Source organism: Tachypleus tridentatus, chromosome 13 (genome assembly GCF_004210375.1).
Source record: "Tachypleus tridentatus isolate NWPU-2018 chromosome 13, ASM421037v1, whole genome shotgun sequence".
NCBI classification, from domain to species: Eukaryota; Metazoa; Arthropoda; class Merostomata; order Xiphosura; family Limulidae; genus Tachypleus; species Tachypleus tridentatus.
This window is the reverse complement of record NC_134837.1, coordinates 250,719,656-250,738,671: the sequence shown is the minus strand read 5'-3', so window position 1 is coordinate 250,738,671 and position 19,016 is coordinate 250,719,656. Positions and strand designations below refer to the sequence as shown.

The 19,016-nt window shown below is 34.8% G+C and overlaps 1 protein-coding gene across 1 annotated transcript in view; it reads left to right on the top strand.

Annotated features, from left to right (window-relative positions):
* Positions 1-19,016, top strand: part of LOC143237597 (homeobox protein engrailed-2b-like) — a 33,439-nt gene that overhangs the window by 11,087 nt on the left and 3,336 nt on the right. The window lies entirely within an intron of this gene.

Here is a 19,016-nt window from a genome sequence, read left to right as displayed (position 1 = left end):
GAATATAGCAGATATAGTGTAGTTAACATACTACTATACATCCTTTTTGCTTTTACAGTTAGTGTAAGTAGTGTAGTATGTAGCATTATCTAAATGTAATTAATATACATTTTTTATCAGTTATCATTTAATTTAGCAATTACTAATCTCCTGGCGTTTTTAAGTGACTTGTGATAGATGTTTAATGTTGTGACATGCAGGATTCAGGATTTAATCCTGGGTCTTCCCGCCAGAAAGACAGGTATGTTTTGTCTACTTGTCCAGTTCCCGGTTCGTTTTCATTCTAAATTAAACTTTTTATGAAAGTAGCATTACTCGGTTTAAAAAAAAGAAAGTAGTGAACGTGATTTTATTCTTTTTAAGAAACGAGCGTCAAATAAATTTATTTAAGAGGCGAGAAACTACAGACGAAGAGCCCATGCGAATAACTTGTACAAACACCGTCTTTTTAAATAGAGACCCAGATGAAAAAATGTTAAGTCTACGTACTTAGAACGTTATTCGGGATTAAGTTATCTGCGGTAGACACAGTAGATGTCTCAATGTGGCTTTAAAAAGCAATATTCAATACAGCATTCAACGCACTCTATATGACATTCCCGCTTCAAAATAATACAATGCTAGTTTATCTGCAGAAGAAATTATATAAACGACAAAAACAAACAAAAGGCTCAGCATTGCCAGGTGGGTTAAGGCGTTCGACTCGTAATCTGAGGGTCGCGGTTCGAATCCCTGCCCCACCAAACATGTTTACCCTTTCAGCCGTGGTGGCGTTATAATGTGACGGCCAATCTCATTATTCTTTGGTAAAAGAGTAGCCCAAGAGTTGGCTATGCGTGGTGATGACTAGCTGCTTTCCCTCTAGTCTTACACTGCTTAATTAGGGACGGCTAGCGTAGATAACCCTCGTGTAACTTTGAGCGGAATTAGAAACAAACAAACAAACAAAAATAAATCATAGAGGACCGAAACTTTATTGTATATTTATTTAGAATGTAATAGATGGGTTTAATTTGAGCTGCATTTGGCTGGAGTAGTCAATAGAACAGTATTTTATGTTCGAAGTATTGTTTGCTTGTTTGTTTAGTTAAACAATGGAGTTTCGATGTTACTTTTATAAGACATCCACGTATATTAGTTTACCACGTTCAGTACACAAGTCGGAGAAACATCATAATTTTTAAAACGCGCGCACACATACTGAACAAAACTATTGCAGATTAAAATGCTAAATTTCGGGTTTCTCTTCGTACATACAGTTTCTTGTACCATAAGTATGTACGGTTATAGTGGATACAAGTATGTACAGTTATAATGAACACAAATATGTGCAGTTGTAGTGGGCACAAGTATGTAAAGTTATAGTGGACATAACCAGGACTCCCACGGGGGGACAGCGGTAAGTCTACAGATTTACAACGTGAAAATCAGGGATTTGATTCCCTTGGTGGACGTAGCAAATAATCTGACGTAGCTTTGCCATAAAATACAAACACAACGGGGAAAACAGTTTATTTTTATTTTTTAGTTTGAGAAGTTTCAGCATAAAAGTACAACCGAAGTTAAAAATAATACTAAAAAAAGCTGGTATCTAGAGCACCGAGGTTAAAAATAATACTAACAAAGCTGGTATCTAGAGCACCGAGGTTAATAGTAATGCTAACAAAGCTGGTATCTAGAGCACCGAGGTTAATAATAATACTAACAAAGCTGGTATCTGGAGCACCGAGGTTAAAAATAATACTAACAAAGCTGGTATCTAGAGCACCGAGGTTAAAATAATACTAACAAAGCTGGTATCTAGAGCACCGAGGTTAAAAATAATACTAACAAAGCTGGTATCTAGAGCACCGAGGTTAATAATAATACTAACAAAGCTGGTATCTAGAGCACCGAGGTTAAAAATAATACTAACAAAGCTGGTATCTGGAGCACCGAGGTTAACAATAATACTAAAAAAGCAGGTATCTAGAGCACCAAGGTTAAAAATAATACTAAAAAAGCTGGTATCTAGAGCGCCAAGGTTAAAAATAATACTAAAAAAGCTGGTATCTGGAGCACCGAAGTTAACAATAATACTAAAAATGCTGGTATCTGAAGCACCGAGGTTAAAAATAATACTAACAAAGCTGGTATCTAGAGCACCGAGGTTAATAATAATACTAACAAAGCTGGTATCTAGAGCACCGAGGTTAAAAATAATACTAACAAAGCTGGTATCTGGAGCACCGAGGTTAAAAATAATACTAACAAAGCTGGTATCTGGAGCACCGAGGTTAATAATAATACTAAAAAAGCAGGTATCTAGAGCACCAAGGTTAAAAATAATACTAAAAAAGCTGGTATCTAGAGCGCCAAGGTTAAAAATAATACTAAAAAAGCTGGTATCTGGAGCACCGAAGTTAACAATAATACTAAAAAAGCTGGTATCTGGAGCACCGAGGTTAACAATAACACGAATAGGTTGGTGGTATCTGGTGGTCCGATCATTCTGGAAGAGCCTGCAATAGTAATTTTTAAAATTTCTTTTAACTTCGAAACAATAAATATTAATTAAACGGCCCGGCTGAGGCGCTCGACTCGTAATCTGAGATCGTGGGTTCGAATCCCTGTCTCGCTAAACATGCTCGCCCTTTCAGCCGTGGGTCATTATAATCCCACTACTCATTGGTAAAAGAGTAGCCCAAGGTAGGTGGTGGTGACTAGCTGCCTTCCCTCTAGTCTCACACTGCTAAAGTATGGACGGCTAGCCCAGATAACCCTCGTGTAGGTTTAAGCAAAATTCAACAAAGAAGCAAATAATTAATTAACCAGAGAACCTGCATCGGTATGTATTCAATACGTACCAATCGTTTAGAGGCCAGTTTGATGATCTTACAAAGAAAATGAAATTTCACGCTAAAGCTGAAACCGGATATATATTGGATTAGGTTTGATACTGTTGGACATGTAATAGATTTAGTGTCACTTTGTTTAATTGTTTTTGCAAATAAATTGATAAAAAATAAAAGACAGAGAAAAAATAAAAACTGCATCTTTTGTTGGGTTGCTATCGCCAGAAACGTTTTTCTTTGTATGTGTGGTACAAAACTACAAAAGAGAATAGGATGGGCCAGGCACCCACCTGGCACTGGGCCTGATTTGAACATAACATAATTTAGATGTTGGGCTAGCAGACAACTTACAATAGAAAGAAAAAGTTTTGTGTTCTAAATATCTCTTTGTGTCATGTCTTTTAAGCTGTCGTCTCTCCCAACTTGTGCTATAACCATGACAAGGATGAAGGCGACTGAGAGGAAGAGAACCGGTGGTTTATGGCGAAACGCTGTACGGTTCCTTAATTTTCAGGAGCCAATTAAGTTCAGGAAACGATTCCCTACCGAGCTTATGCGGATTTCAGCTACTTTTCTCTGGAATAAAGCCTCGTAAATTTTCTGTTTGTCTAAAGACGGAATAATTACATGTCATTTTTTGGAGCCTAGAACAAAAGCCCATTTATGAACTAAATACTGGTGTAAATCGTGTTGGTGGACACAGACAACTAAATGAATACCTTGCTGTTCGCCTCTGTAAAGATGCGAAAAAATAACAAAAGCTGTTCATTTCAATCTTCCCGAGGGCACAACTGCAAGTAATGCTCAGGCTGCTGTAGGTATGCAGGGACTGTTCCGTTATGTACGCGGCTAATAGAAGAACAATAAACAAACATGAACAATCAGAACATGGACAGAGAAAACTATTTTTATTATAGTAGTTTCCCCTTATGTTCATAACAAAGAAATATAAGAAGAAAAATTATTTGCTGTTGCTTTAAGAATGAAAACAAACAAACAAAAGTTCTGGAAAAGTGAGACAAAAATGAACACTCACCAACGACATACGAAATACGAAACATAATAAAGAACTGAATTAAACGGCTCATAATATACATGGGAAACAAGGAAAGGGAGCTTTGAGTGTGTGTGTTTCATTGCTAAGCCACATCGGGTTATCTGCTGTGTTCACCGAAGGGAATCGAGCACCTGATTTTAGCGTTGTAAATCCGAAGACTTACCTCTGATCCGACAAAGGAATGAAGAGAGCTAACCTGGACGAAAGATAATAAAGTAATTTTAAAAGAAACAAATTATATGGCTGATCATATACATAAGAAACAAGGGAAGAGAGCTAATAAGGATACGTAATAAACTGAAGCTGAAGGTTTTATTAAATACTAAACAAACGGATCTTTCCAGTAAATTAACCGCGAAAATTGTGGACTTACATATACATATTGGTGAAGCTAGTAGACACTTCAAACTTATAAAAAACCGACTTAACTATGAAATAAAATATCAAAAGATAAAAATATTGTTTAAAAAGAAATAGGTACATACAAAAACGTTCATCGGTGGAACAGTGGTAAGTTTTAGGATTTATAACGCTGAGATCAGACGTTCGATTCCCGTCGGTAGACACGGCAGATAGCCTGATGTGGCTTTGCTAAAACAAAACACCCTCACCCTCCCGGTTGTTCCCTGCTTGTACAGCGGTAAAGTCTACGGATTTGCAACGCTAAAATCAGGGGTTCGATTCCCCTCAGTGGACACGGCAGATAACCCGATGTGGCTTTGCTATAACAAAACACAGACACGCGAAAAAGAAGAAATTAAGGTAGCATTATTAATAAGAACACAACTATTATAAGTATTCATGAAGGATTTATTATCCTTTATCCTTATTGTGTGTCTTCTATTTAACCAATTCAGAAACTAACGTAGCAGAAAAAGTGAAACGTCTTGATACAAAATACTTATTTTTCAATTGTATATAAAAACAATGAAACGTTTTCAGAAGTACCGGGTTTCCCTCGTCAAACGCAATGAAGAGGACGCTGCAGAATTCACTCAACAACTTGAGGAAGTGGTTCTATAGGGTTTGACTCCTGAATAATGCACAACATTGACCGGAAAATGTTCTACTTAGATCCTGATCATTGACTGTTCAATACAGTTACAAAATATTTAACTTCGTTTTTCTTTAAATTGGTGTGATGTGTCGCTGTCTTCTAAGTTATTAATCACTATTAGGTAAAACATAACAAAATTAATTATATTTGCATATTCTCTGGCCTTATCTTTGTATTTGGTGTTTTACAGAAAAAAAAAGGGTTATCAGACATTTATTTAATATATATGTGTCCTCAGATATTAAACTTTACATTAATTAATACTGCATGTAGAATGACATTTACACTTTTGAATACTCGAATTATAAACATCAGAACAAATATAAATCATATATCCTCAAGTCTACTGGGTACCTTTTTTCTTTAACTCAGTAAGTTGTTCATTAAGAACCGAATTAAAAAGAAAAAGTTTGTTTATAATTAAGCACAAGGCTGCGCAATGAACTATCTGTTCTCTTCCAGCCGTGGGTATCGAAACTCTGTTTCTAGTGTTAAGTCCACAGACATGCCGCTGTGCCACTGTGGGGTTAAAGAAGAAGCAATGTTGTAAATGGCATACAGTGTTTGGAATAAAGATGTCTGAGTTGACACTGAGTTGTTTATATATATATATATAGTTCATCCGGTAGCAAAGGAGTTAGTATGAGTAATTCTGAATGGGGCATAAAATATATGCGTAACATAAGCAATAAAATCGAGTTTGTTTCTTTCTACTCAAAAGTAGTTTGCTGTTGAAACTTTGTTAACTTTTCCTAATTGTTTGATAAAATATAAGGAAGGCAGTCTTTTTTTTTTCATTTCGATTGTGGTAAAGACACAATGCATATAGTGAACCAGAAATCTGTCATCAACACATTCTGTATCAGAGATCTGTCATCAACACATTCTGTATCAGAAATCTGTCATCAACACATTCTGTATCAGAGATCTGTTCGGTTATTTATTACTTTAGCTCTTCATATTGAAAGTTGAATATGTTTTGAATGTGATCTGAACCCATAATGGGTGTTTATCAAGAAATCTATATGTTCGAACTGGGCTCAGAACGACTTTATTAGATAGAAATAGAGAAAGAGCTGCCAGAATGTAGTCTCTTAAAATAAATTTTTCTTCAGTTATGAAACGTCGTAAGTTTAGTGTTTGTCTGAAGACGTAGTATCTACGTGAAACGTTTCTTACACTAGATCAAAAGCAAAACTAAATGCTGGTATCTTGTCAGTTGATTGAGATAACGAACGCAATGATTTTGCAAAGATGCCATAGTTTATATTAGGATTGCGTTTCTGGATGTGTTGCACATGTGGTGATGCAAAATGAAAAGTAATTCTAAACTTCTGATTGATGAAGTGCAACATATATTAAAGCCCAAGTAGAAATGAAAGAAATGCATTTAGTAATTTGTATCACTTACAAATGTATTCAGTAAGTTGTATAACCTACAAATTCATTTACTAATTTGTATAACTTACAAATGTATTCAGTAAGTTGTATAACCTACAAATTCATTTAGTAATTTGTATCACCTACAAATGTATTCAATAAGTTTTACCTAGAAATGCATTCAGTAAGTTGTATAACCTAGAAATGTATTCAGTAAGTCGTATAATCCAAAATGTATTCAGTAAGTTGTATAACCTAGAAATGCATTCAGTAAGTTGTATAACCTACAAATGTGTGTATATGTAGATATATATATAGCAAAATAATGCTAATTTCAAGAGGTAAGTTTATTTAGTTTATTTACCCCCCAAATTGTATTACCTTATTTTCTTATTTTTATTTTTCAATGAATTTTTTTTCTTCTTTAACCTGGAAAGCAGTCACCTTCCCACAGCTGTCTGGGACGTTGTGGGCTTGAGCACCCATATCTCTCTCTAATCTCTATTCCTATATCTATTATTTTAATGTGAGACTGGCGAATGGAGGTTAAGCCGTGATGACGAAAAACCCACTTGAAGTAAAAATGTACTTCAGGATGGCTGGTATGGGTATTAACACTTTTACTAATAAAGCAGAGAACAACGTTTCGACCTTCTTAGGTCATCTTCAGGTTAACAAGAGCAGAATTTGCAACTGACCGTTGCCGGGCATATGGCTTAGAGAGAGGAGTGTAAACGGGTACGAAGTTGTAGTGGGCGCTGCAATTGAACGTTAGGTTATTAATTGATTTGGTTTGTTTTGAATTTTGCACAAAGCTAATAGAGGGCTATCTGCGATAGCCGTTCCTAACTCAGCAGTGTAAGACTAGAGAGAAGGCAACTAGTCATCACCACCCGCTGCCAACTCTTGTGCTACACTTTTATCAACGAATAGTGGGATTGACTGTCACATTATAACGCCCCCATGGCTGAACGGGCGAGTATGTTCGGTGTGAAGGGGATTCAAACCCGCGTCCCTCAGATTATGAGTCGAGTGCTTTAACCACCTGGCCATGCCGGGCCTGTTAATTGGTATAGTATCAAGGTGTTTCTTCATATTGGTTTAATTCTGATTTGAGCTACTGCGTAAGTAGGGCTTTTTGATTTTGTGTTTGTTTATATTTTTTCCCTGGTTAGTATCTGGATGTTTTCTATGGTTGTGTTGTGTTTATTTGACTTGCAGTGTTCAAAAACGTGTGAAAGTCTTTTTTTTTTGTTCTTTGAATCTGGTTTCCATTTTTCTGTTTTTTTCTCCAATATAGAAGTTGTAGCAGTTGTTTCATTTTATTTTATAAATAATGTCGGTGTTGTGTTTGTCAGTGTAGTTTTTACATAGTGGAGTCTTTAGTTTAGTATCTAGTTTTTAAAAAATTTGGTTTTATTGGAATATTGTGTTTTATTGTAAGTTTTTCCAAATGTTGGTTATTTTTTCGCTGATGTCGGGAACATATGATACGCAGCAGTATAAGGTTTTGTAGTTTGTTGTATCTTGGGATTTGTTATTATTTGTTTGTTGTTGATCTAGGTTTGGGCGTATAATATTTCCACGGTTTTTGAGAAAATTTGTTGATGTTGATGAAGTAGTGTTTTATTTTGTCTAATTTATCGTTAATTTTATCTGTTGAGCATAATTTTGTAGTTGTGTTTATTTGGTTTCTTAATAAGTTGAGTTTTTGTTTTGTTTGATGTGTTGAGTCCCAGGGAATGTATAGTTCAGTATAGGTGATTTTTCTGTGGATTTCTGTTTTGAATTATAGATCGATTATTGTGATGTTGAGATTGAGAAATGCTATTTGGTTAGTTTTTCTCGTTCACAGGTGAACTTAATGTTAGGGTGTATGGAGTTAACATAGTTGAAAAAAAAACTAAGTGTGTGTTCTATAGATGTGAATCCAGCAATTTTATCAACAATATATTTGTACCAGTATAGTGGTGGGTGTAAGGCTGAATTGATCGCTTGAGATTCAGTCTGACATAAAAATATTGGCTAGAACTGGTGACACAAGAGTCTCCAAACTTAGCCCATTTTGGTAGTTTTCGTCATTAAAAAAAGTTACTTTTGGTTAATTCTATAATGGTTTTTAACTGGTTGCTGGAGATGTGTAAATCGGAATGGAGGTTAAGCTTGATAGAGGGTGTATCCCCCGCAATGTGGGTCCTACTTTCACAGTCACCTCCAAAACCTATGATACATTTTATATCCCACATTATGGCTTGCAACCTGGGATCCTTTCAATTAGAGCACCAATTTAGTTTATTTTTGATTTGGCTTGTTTTTGGTTATAACAAACTAATGTATTTAGTCAGAGGTTTGGATTAGCTGTTTTTAACACAGTTCTTTCTTTTGATTTGTTTTAATTCACTTAACTCTATCGGTATTAATATTCTCTAAATAAATAAATATATATATATATAAATGTATACACACAAATTAAAAGGTCAACTGGAATACTAACTGGTTTCATCAAATGGTGTCAAAGTATTAGAAAAACAAATTAACAAGCCCATTAATGCTGCTTTGCTTTGTAACAGATTTAATATTATATATTTCTTTTAATATCTATGTTTGTTTCAGTTTAATATATATTTAGAAACTTATTAACTTATATTGTTAAATGTGTATTGCAAAAATCCCGCCTATTCTCTAAATTTGTAGAAGATTTTCGAGTGTGATAAAAAACAATATACGTTTTAAGAAAACACTAGCGTATCTTCGAATATTGTTGAACGTTTGAGAATCTCGCTCAATGAGTATAAAACGCAAGCCATCGCAAAATGCTGAGAAACAGTTTTAAAAATATTGATAGTTTGCTACAGTCTATACTATAAACGTCGGAAGCAATAATTGTGATAAACACTTATTAATCAGACAATTGCAGAGGACAATCAGACGATTTGGCGAGGAATTTTTATAGATTTCGAACATTATGAATTATGTAACTTCAGTGAAATAACTTCGGACGCTAGTATTTCTCCTGGGATGTTAGATATTTTCGTAGGGAAAAACTTGCGTGTGAAGAAGCTAGTTGGTTTCTCGTCAAGTAAAGCGTAACTATGTATCAACATAAAATTAATTCACTCATCGTGAACCGCCGACAAAATATTCAATTCCAGACCAGAGAGAAGATTTAGTATTGTTTGTAAGTCTGCATGTAAATCACTATTTTTAATAACCGTTGTTATAAATTATATTGTTGTTTCTACATTAAAATATGTTTGTGTTATGAAATAAAATTGTGTGTATCAATCTTGTTGGCAAATATCAAAAGTATGATACATATCGACATTCAATTAACTTCTAAATTCAAACTAAAAATTTCAGGCTATTTGAAATCGTGATACGTAACAATATATAAATGCAAACACACAAATTAAAAATTGAACTGGAATACAAACATGAAATATTATGAATGTTAAGAAAAAGAAAGCAAAAAGAAGATTAATGCTGCTTTGCTTGTAAGTTCAGAAGTTATTCAACAAGCGGGGAAAGTCGTGGTTTATAATGATCAGCAAAATCAATTCACGTCTGTTGTCACTTAACAGGGAAAGTTATTTCCGCTGTCACTAAACATGCGCAGAAAGTAATTTGTTTGTTCATTTTGAATTTTCGCGCGAAGGGATATATGCGCTAGCCATTCCTAAATTAGCAGTGTAAGATTAGAATAAAGGCAGTTATTCATCACCACCCACCACCAACTCTTAGGCTACTCTTTTATCAACGAATAATGGGATTGGCCGTCACATAATAACCCCCTCACGGCTGATAGGGCGAACATGTTTGGTGTGACGAGGATTCGAACCATCGACTCTAAAATTACGATTCGAGTATCCTAACCACCTGGCCATGCCGGGTCTCGTGTTAGTACTAATTATAATGCTTAATCTAATTATCTGTTTCGTGTGTGTGTGTGTGTGTGTGTGATAAGTAGCTTCAAAATCCTTTTTGGACCACCCTGTACATTATAACAAATTAGACTAAAGTTCAGTTTTTCATGCGTTATGCTCTTCCTGTTTCCGTCTACCCGATTTTAACGAACTCGAATCGACAAATGATGAAAGGAAAGCACACAATTAAGCAGCTGCTTGATCAGTGCCTGCCACATTTATTGTTGGACTAACAACAAATTCCTAATGCTGAATGCAGTTAATATAATCATTGAAAATAGAATAAGCACATTTACCAAAACACACGTGCGAGTGTTTTATTTTTATCCAAGTTGATTCAACTGGTGGCTCCATAGACCTTGTTCGGTCTCCTTACGTCGACCTACGAGGTCCTTATGAATATGTACATTAACAAGTCGCTTTTAACAGGAAACCACAAATCGAATAACTAATATAAGTGACAAATTTCAGCCGTCAAGTTTGTTTCCATCCTCTGTAGTACGCCCATTAGTGGTTGAAATGTTGTACTGTTCCCTAAGCCTGCTCCCTCTTTTATGTTGCTTAAATAATTTATGTCACATTATTGTAAAGGTATTATTAAAAGAAATGTGACATACATTTTTAAACAAAATAAAAAGGTGAATTGGCCACCACCCTCTAAAATTACCACTGTTCCATCTTGTGTAAGTCAGTCGTTGATAGGATAGTTTTTTTTTTATTAAGATACATTGGAAAGAATTAAATATGATAGTTTTGCATGCGTCTATGGGGTCCGATTTTTACAATAGTAAGAGGAAAAAGGACATCACAGTTTTCCAATGTACTGTACATTGATGCTATAGGGTTTGTGACTCATGAAATACACTATTTATTTAAATAAGTCTTACCTTCTGCTATATCATACGTTAACCTCTTTTATTCTTATGTATATGTATGGTTAAAAGTATTAAATTATTAACGAACAACGTTAATTTGTAAACAATTAGAAATACCTTGGTAATCCACTAAAGAAATTTACTGGTACACCATTGTTGTGAAAGGGCATTCATTAGGTAGGGGCATTGTTATGTTCACGGTACACCATTGTTGTGAAAGGGCATTCATGAGGTAGGGGCATTGTTATGTTCACGGTACATCATTGTTGTGAAAGGGCATTCATGAGGTAGGGGCATTGTTATGTTCACCTTTCAGGGAAAAAAACAAGCTTCAGATTCTTTGTTTAGTAAACATACAAATGCACGTGTTTATATGTCTTTATGTAGATTTAAACATATAATTGTACATTAATGAAAAGTTGCATAATTCATTTAATAAAGACAAGATTGTTTGAGTGGTAATTATCATACCGAGAGAAGCGTTTCCAAACGTTGCTTTCTTTAGGAGTAGCGGTGTCACGAGTGTATAAAATATTAATAATTTTCACAAGAAAAATAAATCAATTTAAATCATTATTGAAACAGTAGTGTGTTTGTGTCATTAGTACATCTCTCACACGAGTGTCTGCTGTTCTGGGCGTTATAATTAAGACAACGGTCTAGTTGTGCCATCAGTTTTATATACCTTGTAAGAATCGAGATTCTAGTGTATGATAGCTGGCCACAATAAAGTCCAAACCCGTTTGACCCTTGAAAATAGTTTTCTTTTCAGCTTCACAAAACAATTATCCAAACAATTATTCATACCACTAACAGTTGCCGTTCACTATTGTCATACATTTGGGGTAAGACTTTGGTATAGATATAAGACAGGTAAGAAATGTGAATTTCAGAGGGATAACAAAACGTGTGATGGGGAAAAGTATGAAAAACTTCACTTTTTTTCTGAAAGCATTAACTTTCGTTGAGGCTGGTCAGTTGTTTTGCACAAATATACCAAACTGGCCTTCTGTTTTCTCCTCACAACAGGTTCAGAAACTCAATTTTTAGCATCGTAAGTCTTGAAACTCGCCCCTGAAGCACTAAAGAACAATTCAGTTAGATATGTAATATGTAAATCTATAGTCTGATCAGTGGAAACAACGAAGAAAATACGTGATAGAATTTCCAAATATTTCCAACACTTAATCTGTTATGGCCCGGTATGGCCAAGCGTGTTAAGGCGTGCGACTCGTAATCCGAGGGTCGCGCCAAACATGCTCGTCCTTTCAGCCGTGGGGGCGTTATAAAGTCACGGTCAATCCCACTGTTCGTTGGTAACAGAGTAGCCCAAGAGTTGGCGGTGGGTGGCGATGACTAGCTGCCTTCCTTCTAGTCTTGCACTGCTAAATTAGGGACGGCTAGCACAGATAGCCCTCGAGTAGCTTTGTGCGAAATTCAAAAACAAACAAACTTAATCTGTTTGGGCGATATAAAACACTTAAATGTTGGACAGAAATGTTTAATATATATACATATTCGTACAATCACAGAAACGGTACAAATTTGTTTGTTTAGCTGGTTTATAGGGGTTTAACAGTGTAAGTCCGTAAACTTACCGCTATCTCATCAGGACGATAACACTTCAAGCAACGAGATAAACAAACAAATAAAGTTTGATTATTACGTTATTTGTTTATACTGTTCTTAAATTAAACCCTTCATCTGCACATCTTAGTGGTGACTTATTAATGAAATCTTACATCCACTTCAAGAGAAACACGGAGTTTTATTAAAGAAAGATACATGAACATATCTCGCTGTAACCCTTGACAACAAACATGGATACATTCAACCGATCATTATGACTTTCTAAAAAAATGATCCGTGTTATAATAATAATAATATTGTCTACTTGACTGGAGGAGAAGTAGCTAGTCAACAGCACTCACCGCCAACTTTTGGGTTATTCTTATGCATCCGAACAGCCACTCTTATAACGCACCTGCCGTCCCAAATTTCTTTTTTAACAGCTGCAGGATGCGAACCATCACTTTTTAAGTTCACGGTCTGAAAACGCTAACTTGTAAGTCACGGCTGATTTTACTTTAAACTATACATAACGATCTCATTGCGTTCAAACATTATTTGTGACTCTTGTCGTAAGGTCTTCAACCTTTATTTATTTTTCGCGCAAAAATGTTTCAAATAAATTCTTTAACTTCTAAAGTTAGCCACTCAAGAATCTATTTACGAATTTCTTATTATTTCACTAACACACGTACTATAAAGCTATAATTTTAATGAACAAGACTAATTGAAAACAATTTATAAAGGAGAAAAAAATATGCGTAATTAATTTAACTGTTTTTCAGACTTTGCACACTATATCGACACCTCGTGGGAAGTTTACAAATCTATATACAAATATTCACTCTTCATCATAACCCCACAAAGAAACTCCAGGTTTTATTGTTTGTAAAGAAGCACCCGGGTGTGCTAACTAAACATGTACAGTTGTTTTTTTGCGCAATGAAAATACGTTTTTATATGCAATAAAAACAACTTTTTTCAGTGTCAGGGTGGGCGACCACTGATAATGTTTTAGTTTTTCTTCGGTGTGGCCTGAAGCATGCATCATCCGAATTCCTGAAAATGTAGCTTCGTCAAAGCGTGACTTACAGTAAACCTGGGAACGTATGGTACTCAAAATAAAGCGTGACAAGAGAGGGCACTAACAGATAGCGGCTACTTTCAGAAGTCACAGCATTCGACATGCTTGAAACACGTCCAACCATGAAAAACTTCAACCTTCACGATTTTAAAAGGCTTAACAGTGAAACTTTTTTCTGTTACCGATAATATAATTATTTTACCATAAATCTAGTTATCTATGTTTAAAAATATTTAAAATCGAAACAATTAAGAAAATATTCAAATTATTATTTTTTTTTTCGGCAGGCATTAAGTTTTACAGATTAAAGTTTTTGTTCTTTCTCATTATTTATTCGTTTTTTAACCTAACCTAACAATTCTGATATTAGATACAGAATCTAGTATTTTAAAGTATGAGTTACCTTATACCACTTTGTTATCCATCATCTCATTTACTAATATTAAACAAGAAGATATTTTCTGTTCTATCATTTGACATTATGCAACAAACTACTTTCCGACACCTCATCTGATACAGCAATACCTTTTCTGATACCCCCACATGATATTACATATCAATGTATTTTTCTCTTATTTCACCTCACCCCACAGAATCATATATTTTTCGTCTTCTTACATGATACTGCTTCACAACTATATATTTTCTGATGATTCTTCTCGGATTACAGTGCACCTCCCCAGTGGCACAGCTGTACGTCTGCGGATTTAGAACGTTACAATATGGGTTTCCAAACCTGTTGTGAGCAGATCACAGATAACCAATTGTGTAGCTTTGTGCTTAACTTTAAAACAAAAACTTACTCAATTTCTGTGTAAAAGTGTTAGCACAAAAATATTTTATCATTCTTTCCATTTTATGGGCTAATTATTCCGTGTCATTACAGAATGTAAACTTTAACACTATGGTAAAGTTTCACTGATCCATGTTGACAACTGCATGAGTCAGGGTTAAAATAATTATCATTCTTTAGAATTACCATATACTTGTATCAAGGGACCATCATATAGGTTCTGTTTGAATGAACATACTGATTAAATATAGGGTATGAAATAACTGTCATAGTATCCCATGCAGTGTCTTAACTATATAGAAAGAAGCTAGCAAGGGAGCAAACATATGGTAGCAGTATATGCTTGAAGAAATCAATTTAATAGCACTCCATAACTTTGATAAAAACAGTGTTTGCACTGTATATTAAGTTTTGTTCTCATGCTACGGCCCAAAACGCGTAAGGAATTATCAGTAGAGAAAAGAGTTGGAACACAGTTTTACGTGATGCTGGTTGAACTCTCTGATAAATTGCTGCAGACTTTAAATACTTCCCAAACATTATCAAATAAACCCTAAATTGTGAGACGAAGACAGGTAAATTTGAAAATATGAAATGAAGAGATAGAACACCTAAACTCAATGATACTGATGTTAAGTATCTTTGTTTATGAAGCTTTCAGAATAGAAGGAAGATTGGTATTTATCTCAACTATGAGATAAACAACCAGGTACTAACTGACAGTGAAGTATCCAGATCTACAGTATCAAGAAGACTTAATGAGAATGGAATATTTGGTTATGTAGCAGTTAAAACAACGTTTACTTCGATATCTAAATATTGTTAAGAGTCCGAAAAAGTAGAAACACTGGACTTTTTATGATTGTAAAAAATGTTATGGACTGATGAGACCACGATTGAAATATTCGGTTCAAACAGTAAGTTGTACGTCCGGAGTTAAAAAGGTGAAAAAAATACTTCAATTCATCTACCATGAAGCATGGAAGTAACAGTTTGGGAGTACTTATCTACTAAGACTACGTAAGAATATTAAACTGAATCACTTCTAATAAAAATATTATAACTTGATGTATGAGAACCGAAAAGGAATATTGTGTTAGTATCATGTTTTATGGCTGAACTGTAATGTAAAACTATGAGAGCTGTATGAAACAGCTTTACAACTGAAGATGGTACTGCTAATTATACATTACGGATGGATTAACACCATATATTGTGTGTGTAAAATAAGTCTTATTGGGCGTATAATAAAGAAAGAAAGTCGGCATTTTTATCTATTAGTAAAATAGATTTCAATGCTTTACACCCACACATGTATATACATATCTGTTATATATCTTACTGATATAAACGTGATATTGTGGTTTGTTATGGTTGTTTGGTTTGTTTGGAATTTCGCGAAAAGCTACACGAGGGCTATCTGCGCTGGTCGTCCCTAATTTAGCAGTGTAAGACTAGAGGGAAGGCAGCTAGTCATCACCATCCACTGCCAACTCTTGGGCTACTCTTTTACCAACAAATAGTGGAATTCGCCGTCACATTATAAAGTCCCCACGGCTGAAAGGGCGAGCATGTTTGGTGTGAGGGGGATTCAAACCCACGACCTTCAGATTGCGACTAGTGTGCCTTATCCACTTGGCCATGCCGGGTCTGTTATAGTTGGAAAACTCTTAACGAAACAGGAGCTTTGTTATGTGTGTTTAATCATTAGTCAGATTTGTTGTAGACCCCGTAAGGTTATTGTATTTTAAAAGCTATAAGAGAACATAGCTTGTTTTTCCTTGTAGCTGTATTTTAACATCTATCTTGATATTTTGTAAATATTTTTCATGAGGTTCCATAGGGAGCGTATATCTATCACTTTGTAAGATTATTGGTGCGTGTGTGTGCGTTTCTTTTATAGCAAGGCTACATTGTGATGTTTTCTGAGTCCAGCGAACCCTTAATTCTAGCGTTGTAAATCCATAGACTTACCGCTGTACCAGCGAGGGACAAAACTATTGGAATTTATGTTTCTGATGTTTAGTTGGAACGATCTGAGGAGCGTATAAAAATATCCCTTATTTACGTTTCTTATGTTTACCAAGAGATAGTTCGAGAGGGTCGCTGTATAATCAGATATATAGTTAGAGGACAAAACTAATGCCCTGAGACTTTATAGTTGAAAGTACAGAATCCATTCGTACTTGTTTAGGGTTAGTCCTAGTGTCAGAAAATGCATCCGTGTATGATTGTTTTTACCATAGCAACTAAACGTGACATAAAGATCATCATTAGTGGTAATTTCTTCATCTTTAGCACTAGCGAAGTTTCTGATATTTTTCACTAATGTGTTTAATTCCTTGACCACCGCGGCCATTTTGTTCTAAGTAAATTCTTTCTTCGTTTTATTTCGATCTCTCCTTTGACTACCGAGTTAATATGTGTCCTGTAATTGAGATGTGTGCTCTTGTCAGAGTCCTTTCTAAAGAAGACTAGTAAACTGAATTTCTGTTGGAACCTCAGATACAAGTGGAGCTTGTTTTTTTTTGTCACTTTTTATACACTGACAACCCGACAAATTTTGAAGTATTGAATGTCTGTGGTGTCAGTATCTATAAAATCTGTTGTAGTTCTTAACTGCACTCTAACGAGACGTCACGTTTCCTTTTTATTGCTCGCGAAGACTTTTCGCGGCATTTTCTCGAACAGCTTTGAGCAATAGGTTTCTTTTTTGTACCCTCATCATAATAAAAAAAAAGCAATGTAATTTGTTAAACGATAAAGAATTTGATCTTTTGAATATGAAAGATGAAATATCCGAGGATCATCGAATTAGAGATGCTTCATTGTTATTTTTTGCACCTTCAAGACTTAATTTTTGACTTTATTTTGGTAGCATCTTCTGTGCCATTTTGCCCCTGATAAGAACAGTGTTTCTGTGTTTGTATTTTCAAGTCTTGTGTTTATTTATGGAATCCCCTTAACCTTTTCTGTGCTACCATTCTGCACCATTCCATGTAAGGTAAAACTATTATATCCAAGAGGTCTGATGAATTACACATAAACTGTTATCAAAGGTAGTTTTTGTGTTTGTGCACGAGCTGCCTTCCATCTTATATTTCCGATTTTACTCTACTCAACACAATAACACTCAGAACACAACAGGTGTTCTTCTTTCTGAAATCAAATATTCGAGTGATACGATGTGTTTTCAGTCCATGTCTTAGTTATTACGATTATAATGCTGGTCTCATAACAAAATATTCTCAGTTATGACATAACGATTTCAAGTATGTCTATTAATTTTGGATTTATCATTGTTACTTAAATATTTGGCTGGTCAAAGTGAAGTTGAAATTAAGACATGAAACATCAGTGATGTTACCTCAGGATTATACTTCGATTTGGTTCACGTTCAGACACGTAATTGGCGTTACGACTAATTAATGACAAAATCTCCATGGCAACCTATTCCCATTGATGACTATAATAATCTATTATCCACAAAGTTTTGGAGTCAGTTTTACTTCCTCATATAGCAATATAAATTAATATCGGTATATGAATAATGTTACGTATTTTGTCGAATTTATTATTTTATATTATATAGCAGACCAATTGTTTAATGGTTGTATATATATATGTGTGTGTTTTGAAGAATGTTTTTAATTTTTCACCACAGGAGAAACTGAAAATATAATTTTTGATGTAGAGGCCTAATGCACTCTTAGATTGGCAGTAATCTATGATACGGAAGTCTTACACATCCAAGAATTAAAGGACCAACTTGGACCAGCCTACAAATGATATATCATTAGGAATCTTATAGTGATGAAGTATATGTTATATCTTTTGGGCTTATTCGTCCATTTTACTTAATCACGTAGATTGCATTATAGTTTAGGTTTCTTTCACTTTGGCTACTGTGGGGAACCGAACCTCGGATTTATCGAGTAATGCATTAACTCACTGCTGACCAACCGGAAAGATGGTTCGTATTTACCGTATGTGAAACGTGTAAAATTATATTTCTTAAACCGTAACTACATACGAAAATAGTGCTTGTGATAAGAACGTCTGTTAAAATTTAACCCTTAAAAGGCGGCCATGATGAACTGATGCTGCCACCTACAACATTCTCGCTGTATTAGGGTTAATATTTTGTAAATAACGTTTTTGTTTAGGGTTAAGCGAGTTTGTCTGCTCTTGTTTTAAAATTTAACAACAGTTGTTGTACGAGACAACACGATGTTTCTTAAATCCACGTCAAATATAATCTGATTTTGTAAAACATAACTTTTACCCCCCATCCCCCAACAAGTGGCACAGCCGAATATCTGCGGACTTAAATGCTAGAAATCGCGTTTCAACACCCACATTGGACAGAACACTTTATGTAGTTTTATGTTTAAATTCGAAGAAAACGACATAAAGGAATCAACTTAAATTTGAAACTAATACG